General features: G+C 41.9%; 1 long non-coding RNA gene across 1 annotated transcript; it reads right to left on the minus strand.

The window, feature by feature from the left end:
• Positions 1-379: 379 nt before the first annotated feature.
• LOC124236327 (uncharacterized) lies at positions 380-24380 on the minus strand. The gene is made up of 3 exons (XR_006887692.1): positions 24023-24380; positions 2638-2699; positions 380-667 (listed from the first exon to the last, which is right to left on the minus strand). It is a non-coding gene; the product is annotated as an uncharacterized LOC124236327 (long non-coding RNA).
• Positions 24381-24467: the final 87 nt, after the last annotated feature.

A 24467-nucleotide genomic window follows, 5' to 3' on the forward strand; every position in this document is an offset into this window, starting at 1 on the left:
TTACAGCAGAACAGTGGAAAGGAAGAATGATGCAGCCACAATGGAGAAGGAAGGATGGATACAACCATACTGGAGGAGGAAGAATTGGGAGGACTTGGCATGTTGTTTGGATGTGGAGTCAAGAGAGAGATGTGTCAAAGACTGTCTGAGTTTTCCTTACTTCTGCTATATTCCTTCATACCCAAAATCATAAGCATCAGATCTAGCCCTCTGAATGGCTGGTCACACACACTGAGGCCATCCCTGTTTCAGTGGGCCCAGCATGAATTGTTGGCCTTGAAAAAATATCTCAGTTCCTTTTGTTACCGAGGTGACCTACAAGTGGGTCCTTTTGCCCGGAGCCACCTGCTCCAGTAGAAGGAGATCAGCTTCGGAAAAGCAAAGCAGAAACGTCATTTATTGATCAATGAATGGAGGAGGCAGAGTTCACGCTCTAAATCACCTTATCGTGAAGGGGAAAGGGAGGTGAGCAGGGTTCCTATGGGATGTGAAGGGGGAAGGATCTCCATGTCATCGCTTGGTGGGGAGGGGTCTGGGCGGGGGCAGTTGGGGCATGCGCAGATCTTCCCTTCTTGCACACAGCACCCTCTGTGCAGGGCACCCCATTGCCATGTTGGACCTTTCTGGTTCTGTGGTTTGGCAATCTGGCAATGCTCTGTCTTCCTTCCTGTAAGGAAGCACAACTTGAAAAAAACCAATTAAACATGGAAAATGTTTTAGGGACTTCTCTGGGTGACATCTTCAGGCCCCCAGTGCTCATAAAATATCTAATTTAAAATGGGATGTGAAAAGACAGAGTGAAAAGACAACCCATAGAACGGGAGAAAATATTTGCAAATAATACAGCTCATAAGGGGTTAATATCCAGAATATATAAAGAACTCCTACAATTCAACACAAAAAACCAAACAAATGGGTAAATAACTTGAATAGACATTTCTCCAAAGAAGATATACAAATGATCAATAAGTACATGAAAAGATGCTCAACATCACTGACCATCATGGAAATGCAAATCAAAACCACAAGGAGATACCACCTCACAGTCATTATGATGGCTATTATCAAAAAATCAAAAATAAAAAGTGTTGGCGAGTATGTGGAAAGGCTGCAACCCTTGTGCACTGTTGATGGGAATGGCAAATGGTACAGCCACCATGGAAAATGGTATGGCAGTTCCTCAAAAGATTAAACAGAGAAATATCACATGATCCAGCAATTCTCCTTATGGATATAGACCAAAAGAACTGAAAGCAGGGACTTTAAGAGATATTTGCACATCAATATTCATAGCAGTATTATTCACAATAGCCAAGAGCTGGAAGCTCTCTTATAAATGGGTAAACAAAATGTAGTATATATATATATATATATATATATATATATATATATATGCAACAGAATATTATTCAGCCTTAAAAAGGAAGGAAGTTCTGACACAGTTTACAACATGGATAAATCTTGAAGGCATTATGATACGTGAAATAAGCCAGTCATAAAGGATGAATACTCTATGAGGTACAACTTATATGAGGTACCTAGAATAGTCTAATTTATAAAGATAGAAAGTAGAATGGTGGTTGCCAGAGCTGGGGGGAGGGGAATGGGGAGTTATTGTTTAATGGGTACAGAGCTTCAGTTTTGCAAGAAGAAAAGAGTCTGGAGACGGCTGGTGGTAATGGTTGTACAACAACGTGAATATATGTAATGCCACTAAACTGTACACTTAAGAGTGATTAAGATGGTAAATTTTATATTACGTGTGTTTTACTGCAATTAAAAAACCCAGCAGGATATAGCATTTTGGTTCCTGTAGTCAGAAAGATACTAAATCTCTTTAGCTGGTAATTTTATCTTTTCTACAAGTTACTGTCATTGTACAAATGGTCTGGAGTTTAGAAACCTACATATACAAAACATTATCGACAATAGAAAATTTGGAAAATACAAAAGAACAAAAAGAAAATAGCATCACCCAACTTCTTCTATCTGGAGATAACTAATAAAGTTATCTGGAGGTAGCATTTTGGTGGATTGCCTCGAAGTCTTTTTTTCTGGGGTATTCCTACATGACTCCTCGGCTTCCTCTTCCTCTCTTTCTCTCTTGCTCTCACTCGGCATGACAATCAATGCACAAGATAGCTACTTTTGGTAGGTCCTAGTCCAGTCTGTGGCCAAGGTAGCTGGTTATGTCAACCATTGAACAGGGAACAACTAGAGATTGCTTCTCTCATGAGGTGGATGTCTGGAGTGCTCAGTGATCCTCTAAACTGTGCCCTGCCAGTCTAGTATATCAACACCAGGACATTGAGAAGGGATTTGTCATACCAGGAATTAATTAGACTACTGGTTCTCAGGCCACCTTGAACTTCCCTTGTCTTAGTGCTCGTTAAACCTTATTATAATGAGTGGTTTGATGTCTATTTTCCACTAGAATGTAATGTAGGAACATTTTCTGCCTGTTCACTGTTGTAGCCCACAGCTAAAAGTATCCTGATCACATGAGGTGCTCAATAAGTATTGGTGGAATGAATGAATTAATGGATGTTCATAATTGCCTTCATTTTACAGGAGAATAGAGGAGAAGTTGCATAGAGTATTATTTAAGAGGATTACTTCTGGACTCAGACTACTCACATTTGAATCCAAGGTTGGATAATGTTGAGCAAATTATTTAACTTCTGAAAGTTTTTTCTCATCTGTAAAACAGGGATGAAAATAGTATCTATTTTGTAAAGTTAGTGTGATAATTAATTGAGATAATCCATATAAATCATTTAGAATGAGCCTGGAACATAGTAATCACTCAATAAACGTCACTTATCATCATATTTAGCTTTTTGTTTGCTGGTTTCATGAACATTTCCTATGTCATTAAATTTTTCTGAAAAAACATGTTTTTAGTGGGTATATACTATTCCATGTTGGAAATCTACCATAACTGACGGACATTTACCTTTAGATTCCCTCCATTTTAAATAATTCTTGGATGAGCATTCTTGTAATAGAGTAGTTAGGAGCCCAGGCTCTGGTACCAGACTGCCTGGGCTCATATGCTGGACACCCTCTTACAAGCTGTGTGACGTTGAACACTTAATATGTATCTCTCTGTCTCAGTTTCCTATAGCAATTCATAGGTTGATTGGGAGAATCACGTACCCCTTGAGCCCACACCCCGTTCCCTCTCTGGAAACGGGGCCCTGGGCCTGCCTTACCAACGACCAAAGGCGGTCTGCCAAGGACCCTCCACCCCAGGAGCACGCCACCCCCCACCCAGCCCTGCCCTGGCTGGGCTTCCGGCCCCTGTCCACTCTCTCCTCTCTGAGCTGTGACCCACCTGGGCCCCTCCCACCCTCTCTCACCCACATCACCGTCCTCAGGGCTCTCAGAACCCTGCAGCCTCAGGCTCCAGCTGCCCGTGTCCCCTGGAGAGAGAGGGGCTGACGGCTGCCCGGGCCACGGTGGTGGATGTCCACAGCCCTCTTGCTCACCTGTGTGGGGGCCCACAGCCCCAGTCTTGGGGGCTTCCTCCCCTCCGGTTCCCTGTCCTTCAGGGCACTGGGAGAAGGGACAGGAGTGGGGAGAGGCCAGCAGCGCATCCCCCCATGCAGACTGGGGGAGGGGGCTGTGGATCCCGCAGGGGCCCTCTGTGGCCTGGAGACTGCCCTCCTCCTGGGCTCAACCCTGAGGGCGGAGACGCTTCCTCTCTCTCTTCCTCCCCAAGTCAGGCGGGAGGCGAGGCTGCCACGGAAATGGTACTGTATAGCAGGCTCTTCCCCAGCCCTGAGCAAGCAGTCTGCCGCCCAGAACCCCCAGACCCCGGAGGGAGGGGCGTCTCACGGGCTGGCCCCAGCACAGGTCCAGTAGCTTCCTCCCCCTCCATCCTCAGAACGGAGAGCCAGCCAAGGGGAGGGGGGTCAGTGCCCACCCCCGTATGTTTCTCTCTGTAAATAATCTGCACTGATTAAATTGTGCGGCCGGCGGAAAGAAAAAAAAAAAAAACGGGGCTGGCTGGTGGCCGAGTGGTTAGGTTTGCGTGCTCTGCTGCGGGTGGCCCCGTGTTTCGTTGGTTGAATCCTGGGCACAAACATGGCACTGCTCATCAAGCCACGCTGAGGCGGCGTCCCACATGCCACAATTGGAAGGACCCACAACGGAGAATATACAACTGTGTACTGGGGGGCTTTGGGGAGAAAAAGGGGGAAAAAATAGAATGTAGAATGCTTATAACGAACGATGTCTAGCAAAATTTAAGCGCATAATAAATGTTTGCTATTATATTATTGCTCTTCTTTATTTGCTAATTCTTTAGGCAACTGAAGGCTTTGTTGAATTTGTGATGGAAAACAAGTGTCTTTTTACTTTTGTTCACTAGGATGAACATTTATTATGGTCTGGATAGGAACCCCTCACCTATATATGGTTTGGTGTTGGAAAAACTGGGCATCATCAGTTATTAGAACTCGTACTAATTGTGACCCTTCAGTAGTTAACTACATTCAATTTAAATATCTTAAAAATGCTTTTATATCTTTCATTGTTCGTAATTTAAAAAGAGTAGCTAAATGTTAACTTCTAAATATGATCTTTCATTACTATTTATGGTCTTATTTCTTATACAACAATTACCTTGTGTTCCTAAACAAAGATTATTTGACATACAAATTCATGTTTAATTTAAAAAGAACATCATCCTAAATCTATATTTGTAACTTGAATATTAGTAATGATGCTAGTATATTTATATGATTTATAAATAAATAACATATTTATTTGGTGGTATGAACTGACAAATATTTAAGTAATAAAAGTGCTTAATTAAAAAAAGATTGAAGAGCACTGCTCTATAGGTTAAAGCTCACAGTCTTCCGGATGGAGTGAGAGACCTGGCCAGTCTTGCCTCAGGTCACCTTTGACTTGCATCTCCAAGCCCTCCACCCTTCACTCTCAGCCCGCCAGCCACACCAAACAACCTGTAATTTCTTCCAGGTTGAAAGATGCTGGGATGTCCTCCACTATAGACCTCACACATGACTTTCCAGTGTTCTGAATTGTACTTCCTTGTCTCCTTTACCTGCTGAACTTCAAGTTACAATTTGTGTATCATTGCTTCTGGAAGTCTCCTTGGGCTTCCCCTGGGGAAAGCTGTACCTATTCCACTTTATTCCACATTCACAGCAGTTACCAGATTCTGTTGCACGTTTTGTCTGTCTGTTTTCCCCATCAGCTTGGGATCTTTACTCCCATCTTTTCTTTGTTATACCTTCTTTGTTCTTTTTCTCACCAGAGTCTGGTAAGGTACCTGCTCATTCTGGGATCTCAGTAAATGTTTGCTATATATTTTTTCTCTCACGTTAAAGTTGGTAAGATTATCACTCCTAGGAGGTTTGAGATGTGAATAAGTCAGCTTGAACTCTGCCCAAATGTTTTTCACAAATTCACTCTTCCCCCCAGCATTGAGAGAAGGGTCAAAAATGCAAAGGGCAAAGTGACCAGGAAGGTAACACAAATGAATGAAGCAGACTAGGTATACAATAGGACATGGTGAGCTCTGTGGCAAAATGGAAAACACTTAAACATGTCTTATTGAAGAAGGCAGCTGCCTCTCAACTCGTCCACTGTTGCTGTGTCAGACTGTGACCTTTTCTTGTGGATCTGTTGACAGTTTAGGACAAGCTGGACATCTGAATTTCTATATTAATGTTTTGAATGTTAACAAAAATATTAACAATTGCAAGATTTCAATACCGTATTTCAATACTGTGCAAGATAAGTCATCCATATCTGGAGATTGCATAGGACGCTCGGCTACCATAGCCAGCCCTTAGTAAACAAGGCTTCCCGTGGAAATATCAGGTTGAATTTTAGGTTTTTGCAGACTGAGCCTTTCCCAATTTCTGTTCCATGTAATACTGGTTCAGAGAGACAGTATTAGATGAGCCTTGAAAAAAGGGTCCAACAGTTGAAAAAATTTGGACCATGTTACATTCAGTAGAGTTAAGCAAGCTTTTCTCCTCCTGCTTCTTCTACAGTCATTCAACCTAACATTCACTTGGAATTAGGTGGGATCCAGGTGGGCAGCAGACTCAGGGATCAGCATTTCTTTTCGGACTGTTTAAGCAGATGCCCCTTCAGTCCAAGGTGAATGGATACCTTTCCCTCTCCTCCTCCATCTACATGTATGCTCTAACATCATAAGTGTGGCAGAGACAGACCTGGATTCATGTCTGGACTCAGCCATTTACTACCTGTGTGACGATCCATAAACCAATAACTTATCTGAGCTTTGCTTGTCTCATCTGCAAAATGGGAATGATAAGTCTCATCTCATGGAGCTGTTGTAAGAATTGAGAGCACAAAGGGCAACAAGTGAGAATTCAATAGATGTTAGTTCTTCCTTTTCCCTCAGGGTTAAACATGACAGGATAATCACAGCAATAATACTAACAGGTAGCACCTACATAATGCTAAGGGCCAAGATCTGTGAGAAGTTACCTCATGTTGCATGAGTTACCATTTTAATCTTTACTACATACAACCCGAAGAAGTAGACACCATTGTTAACTGCATTTTACAGATGAGGAAACAGAGGCATGGAGAACAATTTTCTAAGTGGCAGAGGGAGGACTCTGGCTCCATTTTTGAGGGCTGGCTGTGGGTTACGGGGCTAGGTGCTGGCAACAACACAACATACGTGACGCAGGCCCTCGTCCTTAAGGAGCTTATGGTCTAGTGGGAAAAAAAAGGAAAGTAGACAAGGATGGTTGACACAGTGCCCCTGCCATAAGAGCACACAGGAAGGCTCCTCATTCTTCTGGAGGTGGTGGTTAAGGAAGGTGGCCACACTTGTCTGGAATGGCATCGTGTGTTTCAGAAGTAAGCAAAAAAGAAGGCTTATCAACAACAGATAGCTTTATCTGTTTCTTATAAACAGAAGAACAATGTTGTCATTTATTTAATAGCACCTTGATGGTCTTCATCATAGGACTAATACTTCTTGTGTTAGGAAGGCACTTTTAACTTTCTAGCCTTCCATTACTGTCATGAGAGTCTCATATCAGCTTCACAAGGTAGAAAAGGAAGAAATTATTCTTATTCTACGAAGTATGCAATAAGATGCAAAATGGCATGCTTAGGGTAACTCACTTGTTCTTTGAGCCTTTAAGCCATATTATGTCCTTGACTGAGGGTCTTGGGTTAGAGCAGGGGGATGACCACTAACTGTAAAGAACCTTCCAACTCTGAGCTTACAATGAAACATAATAAAAAGACTGAGCTGATTAGCAGTTGCCATGGATTGACAGCTGTGTGCTCCAGGCACATCACAAAAGCCATTTCTTCTCATTCTTATAATAGCTGGAAAGATTGACCTAATCCTCATTTTACAGATGTAAACAGTGTAGTATGTGCTGGGGTCAGGATTCAGGTTCCCATGGCTCAAGGGTCCCTTAGTGTGGGACGCTCCCACAGTGCTACGCAACATGACTAGTTGGGAACATTCCTCCATGGAGTGAGAAAAGTATTTCCTTTAAAACTATCTTTCCATCCATTTGGTTGCATCAAAGAAACGGTCTTTGTGCCTGTTGCCTTTGCCAGTCTTTCTTTATAACAAAGAGCAGGCTTCAAGCTCAAAGCCTTCAATAGGCAGCAGATCTAGTTTCAATGTGAGAATTTGTTTTGTTTCCAATTAATAAATATATTTTCCTTTTCTCAATCATACATAAGAATATAGAGAATAATATAATACCCATGTACCCATCACATAGCTTTATCAAATGCTAACATTACTGCACTTGAATTAAACTTTAATACAGATTCTGTTTTTAGGTGGACTCTTATAAGCAGTATTTAGCTAGATTTTGTATTTTTTCCCATCTTATCATCTCTAACAACCAATAAGTAATTTAATCTATTTGCAGATATTGCAGACATTGCAGATATTGACTCATATGGACTTATTCCTATCATCGTACTTTGGGTGTGCTGTTAATCATACTTTTTATTCTCTTTTTGTCTCAATTATTGACTTCTATTGGATTCATTACTTTTTTCTGTAATACGTTTTTCCCCTTTGCCAAGCTGAAAGCTATGAATCATGTGAATTTTAAGCATAACATACATAAAGTGAACAAATCTTAAGTTTACAGCTCGGTTAATTTTTACCAAGTGAACACACCCATGTAGCCACTACCAAGATCAAGGACATTATCAACACCTCAGGACTGTCTCTCACACCCCCTTCTAGTCATTGCCCCAACACCAAAAATCGCCACTACTCTGATCTCAAACTCACCATATATGAGTTTGGGCTGTTTGGGGAAATTTATATAAATGCAATCATGTATGCACTTGTACGTGTCTGTCTTTTCTCACTCAACATTAGGTCTGTGAGATCTAGCTATATTATTGCAAATGGTTTTTGATTGCCGGGTAGTTGTCTATTGTTTGCGTCTACTATAATTTATTTACCTAGTCGTCTTTTGATGGACATTTGGATTGTTTCCAGTTTTTTGGCTCTTATGAAAAATGCTGCTATGTACATTCTAGTACTGGTCTTTTGGTGTATATATGTACTTATCTCTATCAGTTTAATACCTAGGAGTTTAACTGCCTAGTCTTATGGTAGGTAAATCTTCAGCTTTAGAAGATACTGCCAGTTTTCCAAAGTGCTTGTAACCAAACTCCCACCAGGAGTAAATCAGAGTTCTAGCTGCTGCGCATCTTCGCCGATACTTGCTGTTTTCAGTTTAAAAAGTTGTAGATATTTTGGTGGATGTGTAGTGGTGTCTAGTGGTTTCACTTAGCATTTCCCTAATGAATATTGATATTGGAATTTTTTTATGTTTATTGACCGTAAACTTCATTCTTTTGTGAAGTATCTGCTCAAGAATTTGACCATTTTTAAATCAGGTTGCCTGTACTTAAATATTGATTTGTAGGAGGTTTTTAAAAATGTATTTTGGATCCCAAGTCTTTTGTTGGATATATGTGTGACAAATATCTTCTCACACTTTGTGGCTTGCCTTTTCATTCTATGAAAGTATCTTTGGGAAACACAAGTTTTTCATTTTAATGAAGTCTAAATAGTCAGTGTTTTCCTTTGTGGTTTGTGTTTTTATGGGCTATATAAGAATTCTGTGCCCAACCCAAGATCATAAAAAAATTGTTTTAGTTCTACGATCCATTTTGAGTTGATTTTTGTATATGGTGTGAAGTAAGGTCTAGTTTCCTTGTTGACATGTGGATAGCTAATTGATCTAGCACCACTGATTGAAGACCATCATTTTCCCATCATTTGCAGTGACATCTTTGTCATAATTCAGGCGACCATATACATATGAGTCTATTTTTAATCCTTTTCTGTTCCATTGGTCTGTTTGCATATCCTTCCACCAATACCACTGTTTTATCTTTTTTGTTTCTTTTTAACATAGCGCAGTTTTATAATGTCTTGATCTTCAAGTGTAGGTCCTCCCACTAAATTTTCTACAAAATTGTCTTTCTTGAAATGCATCTTTTAATTAAGATATGTAAATAGTAAATATTATGTTGAAAGTGGCTTAATTTTGTCCTTTCTCTGTTGATGGTTTACCTGGGTATAAAGTTCTAAGTTGACTGTTATTTTGTTTTCCATCGGCACTTTTAAGATTTATTTCCATAGCTGTGTGGCTTCTATTACTGCTGATTAAAATAAGTTTATCTGCAACTCAGTTACTGTTGTAGGTGATCTTTTTACTATGGCTGCTTTTAGAATGGCCTCATTATCCTTGATGTTCTACAGTTTTATCCCAGTGAATCTTTATTTATCCTTGCACTTGGTCACTTGCACTTTTTTAAGAGAATAAACTTTTAAATTTAAAACAGTTTTATATTTATAGAATTATTGAGAAGATAGTACAGAGAGTTCCCATATACCCCATACTCAGTTTCCCCTCTTATCTGTATCTTATATTATTATGGTGCATTTGTCTCTGATTAATGAACCAGTATTGATACATTATTATTAACTAAAGTCCATACTTTATTCAGATTTTCTCAAATTTCTCCTCATGGCCTTTTTCTCTGTTCTATGATACCACATTGCATTTAGTCATATGTCTCCTTAGGTTCTTTGTGGTTTGGACGGTTTCTCAGGCTCCTCTCACTTTTGATGACCTTGACAGTTTTGAAGATTTTATTGTTGTTAATGCCATCCAGTCAATTCCAATTCCTAGTGACCCTGTGTACAGCATATTTGAATACTGGTGGCATAGCTTTCAGCATCTGCAACATGCAGCCACCACAGTATGACAACTGGCAGATGGGTAGTGTGGTTCCCTGACCAGGAAACAAACCTGGGCTGTGATGGTGAGAGTGCCAAATCTTAACCACTAGACCACCAGGGCTGGTGCCTTGAAGATTACTGGTCAGGTATTTTGTAGAATGTATCTCAAAAGGGATTTGTCTGATGTTTTATTCATAATTAGCCTGAACTAATGTGTTTTTTGGAAGAAGATCACACAGGTACAGTGCCATTCTGATCACGTCATATCAAGGATACATACTATCAATGTGACATCACTGTTGACATTAACCCTGATCACCTGACTTGAGGTAGTGTTTCTCAGGTTTCTCCACTGTAAAGTTACTGGTTTTCCCCCTCCTTTTCTGTACTGTTCTCTTTGGAAGGAAGTTACTGTGTGCAGCCCACGTATAAGTAATGAGAATTTATGCTCCACCTCCTCAAGGGCAATATATCTACATAAATTATTTGGAATTTTTCTGCATGGGCGATTTGTCTATTCTCCCCCATCTGTTTTTGTATTCAATAATTTATTTATATCAATATGGACTTATGGGTATTTTTATACTTTGGATTATAAACCAATACTTTATTTTGCTGTTGAAGCTGTTTCAGCTTTGGTCCTTGGGAGCTCTTTCAGTTGACTTCTGTGTCCCTTTGACATACTACCATCAATGTATCTTTTTTTGTTTTTTGATTATTTTCTTACTTTCTGGAACTACAAGATACTCCAGGATCATCTCCTATATTTCCTGCTCCAGTCCTAAAATCAATCATTCCTCTAAGGAGTCCTGGTTCCTTTTATTGGAGAATGGTATTAGAAATCAAGCTCTGGGTGCTAGGCGTGCTCGGCAATACACCCTTGATCTTGGGTTGTCTTGCTAAAATTTGCAACTATTCTCTCTTCATAAAATGCTTTTCCATCATGCCCTCCATTCTTTTCTACTGGAACTTCTGAAAAGTTTATTGAAGAGTCTCAATCTACCTTTCACGTCTCTTAAGTGAGCTTTTTGTTTGCTTTTGTTTTATTTCCTCCTTTTCTACCTCATCTTCATCTCTTTTGTCTGTGCTGTGTTCTGACAGATTCCCCAGTAATATGTTCCCATTTAATAATATTTTCTCTTACTGTCTCCAGCCTTGATTTTAATTTTATTAAGTCGTTTTATTACTTCCACTAGCATATTTTTCATTACCAAGATTTGTAATCATTTGTTTTTTTTCTCTCTTCCTATTGTTATTTCATTCACAAATCAGATCCACTAGTGAGCCAGTGGCTTGGTTAAAGTCCCAGTCCCGAGGCTGTGTCTATCTTGATACATTTCTTTAAGCCATAACCTTAGACAGTTGGTCAGCAATGGTTTTTTTAATATGCATGATATAAAATGGTAGTGAAGAGCTTGTTTCATTCAGCCCTTGGTCTTAGGCAGTGAGCCGGTTCCCATTCTCCATATTTAAGTCTTTTTAACCCCAGGAACTGAACTTCAGCAGCCACTTCATTCTGTTGGCTGGAAACCCCTATCCATTTATTCTTATGGTTTCTTTTTTTTATGCCAAACTATACATTTCCATTTTGCAGGAGCAATATTGTTTTCTTTTAAAAATATATTTATTTAAATAAATAATTTAAAGAAAAATACAGAGTAAATAATAGTGCAGAATAAAGTTAAAATGACTGAAGTTTGAGGGACCTAGCACTGAGCCACACTGAGATTCCATGATTCAAATGTTATTGGCAGGACAGAGATAAGAAGCTCGATCTCCTAATGGTCCAGGCCCTTATACTGGGCATTTTCTGCAACGTAACCTGTAGAGACTTTCCTGTGCAGCTAACAAATGTCTGTCACTGTTTGGCAATAGGACAAAGGTTTGGGACATCTTGTGTCAAATGATGGTGAGACAGTAAATATGGAAGCTACTGGTTTGAGGGACATGAAAATTAGAGACCTTCTCAGAGGCCTGCTTGCAAGGACCAGGGCAGTTCACAATCACTAGCCAAGGACAGACATCCCACATGGTAAGGGGGTCACAGTACTGATGCTTGGTGTTAGGATGGGGAATCCTGGATCCCCTTCCTGGCACAATGTCTGAGTCTGAGGTTTGGGGATAAATGACTTGACTACTCCAGAGGTGACTCATTATAATTTGGAAATTCTCAGCTGCAGCCTGCACTTTAAGAAAAATTATTATTATCATCTGTGACTAATAACTAGCCAACTCAAAGTGAAAAATAACTCAGTGGAGATGAAGAGAAAGTTCTTCTTCTTTTTTCAATCTTCATATTGAGCTGCAAAGTACAATAAGGCAAAAGCAGAGAAATGTAGATAACAAATCTTAAAATATTAACTGGGTAATTATGTCAATTAACATTTAATTTTATCTATGCCCATCACATTTTCTCTATAATAGAATCATAGGTAACAGTTATTGCTGTAGACTTCTGAAAGTTAATTAAAATCACTGAGACAGAACCAAAAAAAGTCCACTCTTTTTTTTTTTTAATTCATTGGAGCTTAAATAATCAATTTTCCATTCTGAAAATTTACTCCAAATGGAAACTTTGACAGCCAGGCCAGAGACTGGTTTCTTTCTTTCCTGTCAACTGCCTTATCATGAGACTGTCTTTGCTAAACTTGCCTGGCTCTCATTGAAGCAGAGTCTACATAAAAGGCAGTGTTAGGGTGGGGCTGAGTCCCTGTGTTCCTGATTTCTGGTTCCTCAGCCTAATGCAAAGGGTCACCTGCCATGAAATGGGCTTCTCCCTGGCTCTCCAAAATCAGCGGCTGCAGCTCAAGTGAGTTCTCAGTTCCCATTCCATCCAAGAGCCCTGTGGAGGCGCATGCTGAGGCGGCAAACTAAAATGCGTGGGTTGATTGTTCCTCATAGTTCCTTTCTAGCAGGGGCTGTGCATCCCAGGGGAGGGGTCTGCATGGTGTGTGCAGACCAAAGCTAATCAGCTGGTTGGGGAAACAACTGTAGAGGGTCCAGGGACCAGAGCTTGGGGTGGGTGGGGAAACTCTATTAGAGCCCTGCGCACAAGGCTGAATCTTTATTTCTATCCATCTATCATACAAAACCAAGCCTTCACAATTCACGGCCCACCTTCTCCACTCACAGAGCCACATAACCTACTTTTGGTGAGGTATCTGTGAAGTGATTCTCAGAGCATCCTGATGGAGAAAGAAAGTTCAGCCGCTGTTAAACGCAGCCTCCTTCATCTTTGAGTAGGCTGTACAAATGCCTATTTCTTCTTTCTTGATTGGGTTCAATAATCTTTGCCCAGAAAACTGAAGATGATAAGTATATACAGAACTTATGTTTTTATACAGAACTTGGCAACTACAGTAGCCAAACTTCTTATCTTCAAGTCTTCAAGTCCCCAAGATCCATTCATTCTACCAATTGGCTGCTACAGCACATGTTTCCTTTGTCTTTGAGTATCAATCTATCAATGTTTATTGGTCATTTCCCACAGCCATGCCACTGTAGTAGGTGTACCGTAGAGAGGTGTACTGAGTTATGAAGGACATGGCTCCACCTAAATCTGAAAACTGAGCGACCTTCATGTGCTCTGCCTTATCTGGTCCCCACTACCACACCTGTGACTGTTCTCCCCCTTCTTGGGACCACATAGCAACATTTCTGAATGTGTCTGACAACACCTACCATGTCCTTCATGCATTCTATTTATGCACTTGCCTTATCTCTTTTCTGGACTACTGGTTCTAAGAGACAAGGATTCTAATTCATCTTCCATTCCCTGTAAACTCTGGCCTAGCATGACTAGGCCTCAAAAATACTTAACGGATTGTTTTCCCAGCATTGGCCTCCCAATTCTAACAGATGACATGTATATAACTGTCAGTTATAATTTACACCTGACATTCCGATACTTTTGGAAGATGACAATAAAAAAATTGACTTCTTTCTTTGTACATCCATTTTCTCTTTACATCACTTATTGATTTGTGTGTGCTTTTTAAAAATAACCAGGCCCCAATTAAGTCAACCTATTCTTGACCAACTTACTCTTGATTTTCTAAAAATTATATAAACTGTGGTTTCATTTCTATAGCCCAAATTAAAATACATCATTGAAATTAAAGTAAGCCTACAGGAGTGCCATTAGCATATTCAAAGCCAAATGTTGATAATCATGGTATTTACTTACTGAAATTTAGCTGTATTCACTTAAAAACAACATGCAGCCTTAACTGCCTTAGACCAAAGAATACAAGTTACTTTAAGTTTCTGTACTCTAATTACGTAGAAAAATGATTTCTTATCCTCTTATTAACCATCTCCTTTCCATTATATTCTATATCATTTTCAGCATCCATTTGAAAGAATGAATGGAATCCTGGAGTCTTACCTAAAGATTGAAAAAGGATAAATCACCTTTATTTATAAATGTAAGAAGAGTTCCCAGCAGTTGCAGACTCAGTTAAGTCTACTTTCTAAGCACAACTCATCTATATGGCTGCAAATTGATTTGCTCTGTCTGTTTGCAAATGCCTTGATAGGCACAAGGTAACAGGATTCAATCAAAAAGATGTCACGGAGGACAATTCCTATCAGAACACCTGACCCCTTCCTAGGAAAAAGCGTAGCCGATTTTTTCTTTGTAGAAGGAGGGAGGCCTCTTCTATGGGCCTAAGCTTTTTTGCTTTATCAAGACTTGAGATGCTGCCTTACCTAGAAAATCACAGTCCAGTTTGGGGTGATGTTGAGGCTGCAGCCCTTGGGCTCCCCACAGGTCCTCAGGGCCAGTTAATAATAGACTGCCAAAGCTGTAAGGAGCCTTAGATGCCACACAGGCTAATATCCCTATTTTACAAATGACGCAGCTGAAACCTAGGGATGAAAAAGGATCGTACTAAGGTAGTGGATCTCAAACCTGGCTGATCATTGCTCATTCTTTCCATTCATTTGGCAAATACTTACTGTACATGTCTTTATGCTAGCACTGTTCTTGGTGCTAGGCATACAGTTATGGTCAAGACAGCTATGGTCCTTACCCTCCTGTATGCCCAGCACCAAGAGCAGTGTGCAGTAATGGACAGGGTGACTGAGGAAGAGTGGGGAGTCTGGGAAGGGAAGGTTTGTGCTGAGATCTGAATGAGAAAATGTCTGCTCAGCCTGCTGTAACAGAATACCGTAACTACAGAAATGTGTTTCTCACAGTTCTGGAGGCTGGGAAGTCCATAATCCAAGTGCCAGCAGACTCAGGGTCTGGTGAGAACCCACTTTCTGGTTCACAGATAGCTGTCTTGTCACTTTGTCTTCACAGGGCAGAAGAGGCAAGGGAACTTTCTAGGATCTCTTTAAGGGGCACTCATCTCATTCATGAGGGATCTACTCTCATGACCTAAGCACCTCCCAAATGCCCCACCTTCAAATACCATCACATTGGGCATCAGGATTCAACATATAAGTTTTGGGGGGGGGGGGCACAAACATTTTGTCTTCAGCAGAAGGACAAGACATGGGATGATCAAAGGGTCAGGGCAGGAAGCATTCTAGACAAAGGGAATAAGTGAGCACGCAGGATCTAAGAGGGGAAGGAGCTTGAGATGTTTATGAGGTGGCAGAGCATGGTGAGCATAGTGAGCATGGGGAAAGAGGAAGGAGCTGTGGTTGGGGAGTTGGACAAGGCAGGTCATGTAAAGACTTACAGGTTGTAGTAAGGAGCATGGATTTTTAGAGAGTTGTAATAGGCAGTCAGCTCATCATCAAATTTGGCTTTTTAAAAGGGCATTTTCTTTGTTGTTGTTATTGTTTTAAAATAGATCATTGGGCCTAGAATTCTGATGAGTCAGATCTGAAGATGGACCAGCACAGTTACAGGCCAGTTCTTGGGCCTGCCAGTCAGGTCTTCCCATTGTATTCATGACCCTCCTGCAACCCTTTGGGCAAGAATAAAAGTCAGGGCAGTGTTACCCATTAGATAAACAAGCTAAAATTGGTCAAATTTTAGCCACACACACAAAAGATTTCACTTAAAAATACTATTGTCATCAGCTGTGAGCAGACCGTGGCATAGGTTAGCTAAGTTTGGGGAAAATAAAAACCCATCAAGGCCTTCTGTTGATGAAGCTTATGAATTCGTCTCCTCCTCCTGGTCAGGCTGGTCACCCCAGTAGGGTAGACCCAATCACACTCAAGCCACCTCACACAGATAAGCATCTCTTCTGATTGCACCACAGGCTGATAACCCAGAGAGTGGTAATCAGTGAGTCACCCTCACAGAAATGGGACAAATGAAGACTACAGGAGATGGACCTAGGGCTGGGGGCTCAAAATTAGCTTTGATAACCTAGACGGCTAGGATCCAGCTGGTTGGTTGTTTTTGAACTTTATGCTATCAGTCTTTACCCACTGGGGTAAAAGGACATGGTGATAACAGAACAGGGTCAGCACACACCTGGGGAAGAAAACACACGACCTAAATGTGAACTGGCCACTAGCCATCAGTGTATCGTAGGGATTTCACAAGCATTCACATGCCTGGGCCCTCCCAACCAGTAGTTGAGGTTTGCCTTAGACAGACAGAGCTCTCAATATCAGCACCGGGAGAGCTGGCTGGTCAGCCTCCTTCCAGCTCTGTGAACTTAGGTAAATCACTCGGCCTCTCTGGGTCTCACTTAGCTTCTGTGGACAGTGGGAAGGTGAATGTGGCCATGCCAACATCACAGGGTTATATTTCAAGTCCCAAAGGAAATAATGCATGTGAAAGGGATTTGGAAAGAGTAGAGTGCCATGTAAAATGTCTTATTAGGCTCTACAAGCACTGGGAAGCGTGGGGAATGAAGAAGTTCATCAAAGAGTTGACATGGATGGTGAGGATCAAAAGGCAAAAATTCTGAGGACAGACTATAGGAACTGAGGTTTTTCCACGTTAAACAGAAAAGGTTGAGGGCTACATTCCAGCCTGTGACTGGCTCTTACTCAGAATATCATGACTAACTTCTTTCATGTCTCCTGAGGAGAAAACAAAATAAAATGCATAATAAAAAGAGGGTATTTTCTATCTCTGAAGAATGTCTTGCAAGAGTATTAAACACCAGAATGTGTTACTAAAGCAAGTTTGGTATTCTTTCTCTAATGGCCGTAGGAGAGATTTATATCTGAGTGTGGGTGGCTTAAATGTGATTCTGGCTGAAGACAAGGGAAGATACTACAGACTGCGTTTTCCCTTTTTTGGTTCTTAGAATTAAATTCTCAAGAATTTCCAGGCTGTAAGCTACATGAAGACAGGGAGTTTGGTTCACTGATGCATCCCAAGCACCTAGCACAGTACCTGGTGTATAGTAGGTACTTAATAAATAGTCGCTGAATGGATTGACAGAACACCATGAGCTTGTGCCGACATCTGGAAGAGAGATAGGCCAATCTCTATATATTTGCTTGCTCACTGGTTCACCTACCTAAGCAGCCCCGGACCCAGCAGGTTGTGGGCTGGCTCCGCAAGTCTCAGTGGTGGCTTTCAGACCCTAGGGAATTTATATGGAGTGGAGGGAGTCAAGTCCACTCCGGTTCAACTGAAACCACCCAATATATATATATGTATACCTATTAGGCTTCCAGATATCATTTTCCACTTTTGGGGTAACATTCCACTCAGGCTGCCATTATATGAGAGAACTTTGTGATGAAAAGCCTGAAACACAGGGAAAGCAAGGAAAAGTCTCCTGTTAAGACACCGTCCATCCCTAGGATTTCTGAGTAACAGACGAAGGGACTACAATGGTCATTTTGGTCATGTCTCTGGTGTCTCTTGTTTCATAAAATCCAGAGAGAAGAAAGGATCTCAATTGTTCTAGTTTTCCTCTTTTTGAAGTTTCCAAGGGCTGATGCCTAAATTATCATATTTTTAAAAAGCAAACTTTCTAATTCTAAAAGGCTAGAAGTTGCCAGGTCGCTGGGGAGGCTCTGATTGTGTGCTTTCAAGGCCATTGATTGACATTGTTCTGTTACCTAGAGGTGATTGCATTGTAACCACAAGATTCTCTCAGGCACAACAGCCCTTGAGCAGAAACACACATTCTAGTTAATTATTAGGATCCAAGAAGGAGTGTGACCATGAGTCTAGGCTTGTTATCAGCAGCAGGAGAAGCAGACCTGCCAAGAACTCATTCCAAAGACCCCCAAGCCTCTGGGGGACACCTTCCCCAACCCCAGATCCAGAGGGAAAGGACTACACAGATTTGGACCACCCTCCAATGTGAGAGGAGGGGGGAAAGAGACCATTTTGAAGGGGCTTAGGATTGGTCATGAAGCCAACAGCTTAGAAGTACAGTTCAGTTGTTGATGCCTTGTCCCTGTCCTGGCATCATAAATGCCACCTCCTGTCCTATCCTGATCTACATTCACCTTTGTCACTGAAGGTCCAGCAACCCGAGCAATGGCTCTGGGAGACAAGAGATTTGCAGTGCGTGTCCTGCTTTTCAGAACGTGTTCTTAATCCTCTGCCTTTGAGTCACCGCAATACTCTGGCAAAGGGCAGTTGAGACAGGCGTGCCCAGCCCCATTGTAACGATGAAGAAACTGAGGCTCCGAGAGGTTAAGTGGCTTGTCTAGTTACACAGGCTAGGATAGGTACTGGGAGCACAAGCGATGGAGTCAGACCGCTTGGGTTTTGGCACTTCCACTTAATTAGCTCTGTGGCTTGGACTTTGGTGACTCAGTTTTTCTCATCTGTAAAGTGCAAAGAGTAATGATAGCTACTTCAGGGGGTGGTTGGTAGAATAAGAGATAAGGCAACATAGTCACAGAGTGCTTAGTATTCTTAAATGCTCAATAAATATTAGCCATTAGTATTCTTAAAGACAGTATAATTATAGGGAGACACCATTGAGCCTGATTCCTAACCTAGTGCTTTTTCCCAGGACCCAGGACCATGCTCTGGCATTCTCCCTCTATCCAATCCTTTCCCTCTGCCCCCGGCCCCCGCCCCTGCCATCTTTCTCACTCCAAATAGTGAAAACTTAAACTCTGTTTCTAAACATTGTGGCCTTTGGGGCTGCTATTTAAAATTCTGCGCAGGCATGAGGGGACGTGAAGTTTCTCCATCTTTGTGGCGTACAGTTAAGAAGCATCATCAGATAGGGGGAAAGAACAGCCTGTCTCTCAAGGCTGCCACCAAAGGCTTGAGTGATGTGAGTATATGAAGCACAGCTGGGTCCTCCCAGCATCAACCACCAACCCAAGATAATACCATCAGTCAGTGGCAGAGGTGGAATTGGCAAGGGGGTCTTGGGGCTCCTTGCCCTGAGTCCTTTCCACTTCCCAGCTGCTCATACCAGCCTGTATCCGTGACCAGTAGTATCTGGCAGGGAAGAGTCAGGGTGGTCTGAACAGGACTTTTGGGTAGACGTCTCCATATTGGTCCTCATTGCTGGCTGCCACCACATCAGTGGTACTTGTCATGCTGAGAGTAGAGAGTGGCTGCCCTGAACTTCATGACTTAAACCTCCAAAAAAGGGCATACCTGAGGACAAATCCTTCAGAGAATGTTTTCTGGGGTCTTTGCCCTTGCTCTGAAATCCAACATCTCCAGGAGAAATCATTAGAAATAACAAGCTGTGGGCTGGATAGAATTAGTTAATTAGGATTTCTCTGACAAGATAATATGAAAATCTCAGATGGGCCAGGCCTCATTCCCTCTCACTGCCAGGAAGACATATATTGGGTTCCTATCCAGAACTCTGTTTGCTGGAATACAGACAGGGAGCACACTTTGAGGTCCCTGCCTTCAGGGAATTTATGATGGAGTTGAAAAAGTAACAGCATAGAGAATACGTCAGACAACAGCACAAGGCAAGCCGCCTACAAGGGTTACACGAAGGCTAAGAATGTGTCTGATGGAGCATGGTCTCCAGATTTTACAGGTCACTCACTAACTCACTCTTCCTAAATTTTAAATTTCTATTCCACATTTCCAAGCCTCTTTGGAAAAACAACAGTATTATCATTAGGCATCTTGATGTTTCCAGAAAAAAAGGTGTTATGTCAATTAGATTATTATTAATGTGGAACTTGGCTTTCGAAGTTTAGATGACATTTTCCATAAGGGTATAGCGTGTTATAAATTACATGCATATTACCACTGCTTTCTGGGTTACCTTTTCTCTTTACAACCTAAACCTGAACTTCCTCAGTAATACCATCATCATTATTCTTGGAAGCTGAAACTCAGAATTCAGGAATAAATATCATGAATACTTCATATATCAATTTTTGAAGTATAGCTACTCTTGTATCTCCTGTATGCTGCTCTGCATCACATGATGCACTTGAAAGACACGAGCTTTGGCAAATGAGAGAACAGAGGTCATATTCTGGCTCTGCAATTTCCTAACTGGGTGAATTTGGATAAGCTCTGTATCTTCTCTGAGCCTTAGTTCCCTCCTCTGTAAAATAGGAACACAGGAATCAACAGCCCTATTTTTCAAGGTGGTTGTAGGGAACAAAGCCATAAACATAGAAAAAGTGTCTGTCTGCAAAGTAGGTGTTCAATAATAGTAATAATTTAATGGCCAACAATTAGTGAATACTTACTATGTATCAAACAGTATATTATATATGTTACATATATCACTATATTCAATCCTCAATACATCCTATGAGATTTGTATAATCATTTTGCCCATTTTATAGACGAGGAAACCAAGGCACAGAGAAGTTATATAACTTAATAACACACAGCCAGGTAGTGTCAAGAGTTAGGATTTGAACCCAGGACCTAATATTTGAATTCAGGCCATACGGGTCTCCAGAGCTCATAACCTTAACCACAAGAAATGGTGATCATTCTTATCAAGATCATTCAGTTGAAATATGAAATGTTTGACTTTTTTTTCTTTTTTGGTTTAAATGCTGCAAAACAACTGCTCTGACAACTGGATGCACTTACGTGCTCCATCCTTTTCTCAATATAAAAACAAAGCTGCTTTATTCTTGAGGAAGTCTAACGTTATGTGGGAAAAGGAAAATTGCTTCCCATAACCTGGTAATGTAAGCAGACTAGTGATATGTGTATTAAATAAAAATCCAGAAATTCCCTAATTATAGCGAACTTCATTTTTCATACAATTAAATGTATAAGCTGAAAGATTTAAAATTTAGAGGCATAAAAAAGTGTGATTTGGAATGAAGATTTTGCTTGGAGCCTTTATGACCAGACTGACATACTATCGGTTATTAACCTGGACTCCAGGTTGATAGGTACCTTGCCTTAAACAATCATGAGAAATGATGCATTGATTTACCTTTTATTTTTTTACCAGCAATGGAGGAGTGATCTGTAGGTTTGACATGATGTGTTTCTACTAGAAAGGCTGCACTTCTCCACTCTATTCATTTTAAATGGGACAAAATTTACATTGTCTGTCGTTTCCTTCCTCATTGAGAAACAGACACCTAAGGAATGTCATTTCATTAAGACCATCACAGAAACACAATGCTGATGTCCATAAGCATTTTTGTATATGTTCTCTCTTCTTGCTGAAATCTTGTTGGCATGTTCTCATTCGTTTGCAGAAGCTTAGTGGTAAAAAAGAAAATCTCAAATGTAAAAATTATAATGCCATTGTCATTAGACCGAAAAGATAATGGCAGAGAAAAAGTAGAGTTGAAGAGGTTAAAATCTCTTGGGAGGTGTTGGGTGGAGAGGGGCCTTCCAAGGAAGCTGTCTGTGTTGGCTACCCTCAGCCCCAGGGCACTAAGCATGGAAAGCAGCCTGGAGGTTTCCATCCACACCAGACTTTTTCTATTCCACAAATGCACTTTGCTTCCTCCCTCCTCGGGGTCTTTCCACACCTGCTCTTTCTCCCTGGAATGCTCTCTCCACTGACCTTCCCCCAAGCCTTGCACATCCTTCAGATCTCCACTTACAGAGTTTCTCTTAGGAGCTTCCTCAACCTCCCAGACTCCACTGAGTCCTCTGTCCATTTCCTTCATTGGGCTTAAACATTGTCATTTTTTGCAACTGTACATTTGTGTGATTGACTGGAAGCTCCATGGGGGCAAGAACCAGGCCTGGTTTTAGATACCATCATATGTCCAAGGTTTGGTATAGTGATTGACACACAGGAGATACTCAAGAAATATCTGTTGACTTAATGATAGTTCACCTTAAAGGGAACCTGAGCAACCTCTGCTTAGGCCAGTGCTGCTGCTGCTACAAAATATCACAGGGGTCTTATCTCCTCCTGCCCAGATTATTTGTGGCAATGAAATATGACTTTGGGTACACATTGGACTGGTGTGAAGTAATGCTTCTCTCAGACTTCACAACAATTTAACCGGCATAGATTAAATCGGGGCTTGGTTCACAGCCTCTGAGATTACCAGATACATAGTGAGATGCTGAATGCAGGGAACCATTTATCAGTTTTCTCAGCACAGAGGGGCACTGTTAAGAAAGGCTCGGCTGGATGGCAGAGTTGGCAATTAGCCTGATTTTCACTGAGATGCACATGTCCTATGCCATTCGAGTTCAGGATCCACACCCTGGTGTGTGTGGCCACAGTTAAGGGCAACTCTGACTCTCCTTTGTTTCTCACTCCTGTAGCACTATTAGAAGGGAAGTGAGCGAAAATGACATTACAATACGAATACCCTATAATGATGTTCAAACATGTTTCTTAATAAATCAAAATGCAAATGTTAACAAATTATTTGTGACATGCCTCATGGCTGATTTCGATTCTCAGTCTACATTGTGGGAAAGAAAAGCTGAAAACCACTCAGAGAGGGGACTCTGAGGGCCAGCCAGCACCCTCGGGCTACCTCCCCTGCTCCTGGCGCCCATCCAAGCCCCCACCGGCAGGGGCAAGCCTACTAAAGGGCTCCTCTGCTTCCTTCCTCTTTTACTTTCTGGGTCTGGAATCAGGACAAAGCAAATCAGAATCTGGCATCAATTTGCTACTCTTTTAATAACCCTGATACATCTTTGAGCACCCCATTTACTTGGGCATTTTGACAACTCTATTTTAAAGAAAGGCATTTATTTGTTCAGTTTTTGATCAGAATAAGTTCAAGTGCCTAAAAGTAGAAACCGTGGTACATCTCTGTATTCAACTGCCACATTTCCCCTTCCTCCCCCACTCCCCTCCCCAGCAGGGCATCTTATTCTGTAAACACCTTTGGAGTTTTTTGTCTCTACCTTTTTCTTGTCTCACTTATTCTTCCTTCCAGGAAGGACACTGCGGGGTTGGCTTTTCTTATTACATGGTTTATTCGAATGCTGGCTTTGTGCAAATAGGGTCACTCCATCCATAATACTGGTCTAGAAAGCCCAAGAACTCAAATTCTCCCTTCCCTCTGGGGTGGGGGTGAGTCCATGACAGGCCCTTTTCCCTCGCCCCATGAAAGCCCTGACCTCAGCTTTCCTCTCCCCAGAAATGCCAAAGAAAAGAGATGAAGTTGATGAAGATGACCTGTTTCTTCCCTAGTGGGCTGAGCCAGGCTCCCAAACCTCAAAGAGCTCTTCCCTTTCCGGAACTGGGTTTTCCTCAGCGAATGGTGTAGCGACCAGAGCACTGTACTTGGAGACAGAAGACCCAGTTGCAAGTTTGGACACCATCACTTATCAGCTGCGTGACTTTAGGCAAGTCATTTTAGCTTTCTGAACTTATCTATCCACAAAGTGGCTGGCTTGAAATGAGTGTGCCTAGACTCTGTTCCATTATCACTCTTAAACGTAAAAAAAGAAGAGGGTTACAGGAAGTTTCTACTGACCTGTTTCCAGCGGAGGTTCAGGGAAGGCCTCTCAGGACTGGCCCCAGGCATCCTCTTGGGAGCCCGCACAGCCTCCCTGCCGCTGTTGGTTGCCCCTGCCCCTAACCCGCCCCCGACGCAGGGCGGGCTCGGCGTGGCGCAGCTCTTAACGGAGGTGTGAGTTGTTGGAAAGATCCGAATAATTTTGGAGGGTCAGTCATTCCCATTTACTCTAACGTGCCTTTCAGACGGGCCGGGCAAGCCCGCCTCTCCTCGCTAGGACCCCTCCCCATCTGAGCCCCACTCAGCCTCCTCCTTCAGGAAGGGTAGCAGCCGAAGACCGCGCGGCTCCCCCTCGCCCGGGCCGCCCCAGCCTGTGTCCTGCCCTCTGCGCCCTGCTCGCGGGGCACTCGGGCATCCAGGAGCTCCCCCTCGGGGCGGCGCGCGGTGGCCGCCCGCTGGGTTG

This window comes from Equus quagga, chromosome 2 (genome assembly GCF_021613505.1).
Source record: "Equus quagga isolate Etosha38 chromosome 2, UCLA_HA_Equagga_1.0, whole genome shotgun sequence".
Classification (NCBI taxonomy): Eukaryota; Metazoa; Chordata; class Mammalia; order Perissodactyla; family Equidae; genus Equus; species Equus quagga.